Source organism: Octopus bimaculoides, chromosome 27, assembly GCF_001194135.2.
Source record: "Octopus bimaculoides isolate UCB-OBI-ISO-001 chromosome 27, ASM119413v2, whole genome shotgun sequence".
Taxonomy (NCBI): domain Eukaryota; kingdom Metazoa; phylum Mollusca; class Cephalopoda; order Octopoda; family Octopodidae; genus Octopus; species Octopus bimaculoides.
The window spans coordinates 18,524,960-18,529,122 of record NC_069007.1 but is presented as its reverse complement, the minus strand read 5'-3'; the positions used below and the strand labels follow the sequence as shown (position 1 = coordinate 18,529,122).

The following is a 4,163-nucleotide window of genomic DNA, read 5'->3' as shown; positions in this document are numbered from 1 at the left end:
CCACCTCATCCCAGGTCTTCCTGAGTCTACCTCTTCCAGAGTCTACCTCTTCCAGAGTCTACCTCTTCCAGAGTCTACCTCTTCCAGAGTCTACCTCTTCCAGAGTCTACCTCTTCCACAGGTTCCCTCAACCGCTAGGGTGTGGCACTTTTTCACACAGCTATCCTCATCCATTCTCGCCACATGACCATACCAGCGCAGTCATCTCTCTTGCACACCACATCTGATGCTTCTTAGGTCCAACTTTTCTCTCAAGGTACTTGCACTCTGTCAAGTATATATATATGTGTGTGTGTGTATTCAAGATACCATTTAATATGTTTGTATATATTAATTGGTAGACGATGAATCGTGGGCTACCTGAACACACACACACATATATACATAAACACACACATTTGCCTACATGCGACCATTCTCTCATCTACAAACACATACATACACTCATACAGAAATATACTCACATTGTCATGTACACGCAAGCACATGCATCTGTATACACACACACACACACGCGCGCACACAAACACACACATGTACACACACAAACACACACACACAAAGTCACACATGCACACAAACACACACACACACGAATGCAAACACGCGCAAAAAAATACACACACACACACAAACACTTGATAACAAGCCAAACCTCTAGTCACATGTCTGGATAGAAATAGTCATTAAATCCCCCTGGAATCATAGCCAATCATGCTGTCTCAAGTTAACTAAAATATATGAAAAGGAAGAAAGGAAGGAAGGAAGAAAAGTAGGTCATGTATGTAGGTATGCGTGTACGTATAGGTATGTGTGTGTGTGTGTATGGATGTCTCTATGTATATATGTTTGCAGGCATTATGTAAGCTCTTACTTCCTTGCTTACTTTTTCCTAGAAGAGAAGAACTGTTTTCTAACGAAGAAATAAAATCTCCATCATAGTAGATTGGATAACAACAATATATGATTATTGTTACTTTAAGAAAGCCTTGTATATGTTCCTTGTTCCACTTAGAGAATATATCTGTAAAGTTTGTGTTAGCCAGTCTTTTTCTTTGCCTGAAAATCCTAACTTCTCCATATTGTCACTTTTGGACATTTACTAACACAATTGTGCCCGTCCGTCCTTGTGTCTGTGTTTGTCACCCCACCATCACTTGATAACTAGTGTTAGTGTCTTTACGTCCCCGCAACTTAGCAGTTCGGCGAAAGAGACCAATAGAATAAGTACTAAGCTTACAAAAAATAAGTCCTGGAGTCGATTTCGTCGACTAAAAAAAAAGAACCCTTTAAGGCGGTGCTCCAGCATGGCCGCAGTCAAATGACTGAAACAAGTAAAAAAGAACAAAAGAATATAAGTGCAAGTTTTTCCGTTAGAACATCTCTGGCGATTCACCAAACACAATAACTTATTTATAAGCAACATCATTGAATTATTAATTAATCAATCCAAACGATGCAACAAACTTAGTGATTCTTTCAAATACCAGTTGTCATGGAGAAAATATACCGAGGGCGGTCAATCATGTCAGCAGTGTTGTGTCTTCTTCAATGATTCTCGCTAACAATTTCTGTCTGAAAACTTCTGCTATTTCTAAAATACCTAAACAATCTCGAAATAAACATTTAGTTTCAAGAAATAAAATTCGTTTAGTTTCAAAGCAAAACTTTCTTTCAATTTTATTTTAATACCGAGTTTTAGTAACCAGAAAATATCGATCATCGTCATTGAGTGGACAGCAATGCCTACTTTGCTTTGTGCCACAAAACCACAATGACAGGTGAGTTTTCCATTTAGAGGAGCAGGGTTTTGCCAGCGTGCCTTCATGCTTGCACGAAGTTGATCCCGATGTTGGAGCCGACTTTGCTCAAATCTTTGAGCTGAAGAGAAGCAGGACTGGCGCTAGATCCTGCGCTCTGAGGCTTTGTTTTCTCAGGAAAAAAAAAAGAGAATATATACGATGTGCTTCTGGGCTTTCACACTGTCTCTGTCAACCAAATTTACAAGGCATTGATCAGGGCTACAATAGAAGACGCATGTACAAGATGCCGCGCAGTGGGACTGAACCCGAAACCATGTCTTCAAACCACGCCCATCAAATAACCTCTCTTTTACTTTCAGTTTATTTTACAAAAAACTCCATCGTTAAGTAAAATAATGTTGAATTATTTCGAATTTTATGTCACATTTATTGTTAATTTTTTTCACTGGATTTAAGTTGTTTTTTTTTTTTGACGGTCAAAATTTTTGTATTATCTGATGTTATTTTTCTTGTTTCTAATTTATTTTCGATGTATTAATTACATCTTAATCGCAGACGATGAAAAATAGACAATTTACATAATGAAATAGTTTTACTTTCACTTTCGTTATAAGTGATGTTCTAAATTCAATAATCGCCCAGCGAAATCTTACAATTTCTTTGGCTGACGTCATTCAGTTATCTATTTTAGCTAATTACATGTCCGCTTGAGCTATTTCCCTGGTCTCATTTTATTTATTTATTTATTCATACATTTATGTATAGAGGCATAACTACAGAAATGTGCTCCATCGGTTTGTTTCTTCATAACTTTATGAAAAATAGATATTTTTAAATAAAATTTTCATCGCATAACTTTTAGAGGGTGTAGATTACGATTATACCGGAATTTGTTGTGAAAGATAACAATTTGTGGGATAGAGGCCGATACTTCGCGCAGTTTATCAAAATATGAAGAAACAAAATTGAGATATGTGAACTATCCGGCCACATTTTAATTACGTCCTTTTCCCCCATCAAATTCCAGTATAATCGTAAATTATGTCATCTTGAAAGTATCTGCGAAAAATTATATTTAAAAAATATCTATTTTTCTGAACGTTAGGAGAAAACAAAGTCAGGTAGTGATTAGATGCGGCACAGTTGTGTAGTTATGCCTTTATATATTTAATAATCATTTAAGACTTGGCTTGATTTGAGGGAGAGATTTAGAGACTATTTCTAGGTTCCCTTGTTGTTGTGTTTGTGTATGTGCATGTATGTATATATTTGTGTGTGTAACTGTATTTGTCTATTAGCGGTGTGTGTATGTATGGGAGCATAATTATGTGTGTGTAACAGACTATGTAAACATTTATTTGTGTGTGTGTGTATATGAGTCAGAAAATGTGTTTATGGATATATATATATATGGGTGTGCATTTATGAATGTATGTATGTGTGTGTGTGTGCGTATGTACATTGTTTGCAATACACGAAACTCTTGACCCTTGAGCCATCTATGAGGATGTATAAAAATAAACACACATTTGTGTGTATACACAAAATCCAGAATTACAGGTAAAAACTCAATTAAAATCAATTTATAAAAAATTAAAATTAAATTGAGCTTTATAGATAATATATATATAAAATATATAGTTTTAGGGAAAATAACCAAGTTATAGTGGATTTTCATCGATGAGTTCTTGAAACTTGGTTATTTTCCTTAAAACTATATATTTTATATATATATATATATATATATATATATATACACGCTCACATACATATTGTTTACGTGTATGCGCATACACACACATATACATCTACACAATTGTTTTGCATGTATATGCACACACCCACATATACACGATTGTTTGCATGCATATGTATACATCTACATACACACACTCACATATACCACTGCATGTATATGCATCCCCTTATACACACATACACACATATACACAATTGTTTACCTGTATATGCACACACTCACATACACACACACACACACACGTATACACCTGTACCGATCGGTCCCTCCCACCTCCGATTTATTTTTCTAACGTCTTACCTCCAGTATTAACTTCATATTCACAAAAAACAGAAATAACAAATATATTCACCCTGTTCCAACTTAATCCAATCGAAACTTCTACCAACATCTCAAGTAATTTTACTTCAAATTCTTTAAAATATTAACAGCGTCGATCGATCGTTAACATTATCTCAATGGATTGCCGTTTGTGTGTATGCGCGTGTGTGTGTGCACGTGTGTATACATACATGTATATTTTGTATACATTTACACACATGTATACGCATAACGTTCCACTTTCTAACACACTAGAGGCTGATTACAAAGGTGAACTTTGGAATATGAATGCGTGTATATGTGTGTGTGTACCTATATAT

At 35.4% G+C, this 4,163-nt stretch overlaps 1 protein-coding gene across 3 annotated transcripts in view; it reads right to left on the bottom strand.

Annotated features, from left to right (window-relative positions):
- LOC106883794 (uncharacterized) overlaps positions 1 to 4,163 on the bottom strand; it is a 9,480-nt gene that overhangs the window by 3,266 nt on the left and 2,051 nt on the right. Inside the window, exon 1 of one of the 3 annotated variants that reach the window (XM_052977176.1) lies at positions 3,823 to 4,015. The exons of 1 other annotated variant lie outside the window; for it this stretch is intronic. The gene's annotated coding sequence lies outside the window, so the exon portion shown is untranslated. Of the gene's footprint in view, positions 1 to 3,822; positions 4,016 to 4,163 lie in introns of those variants that run through there. One more of the 3 variants, XM_052977177.1, reaches the window with a different exon arrangement.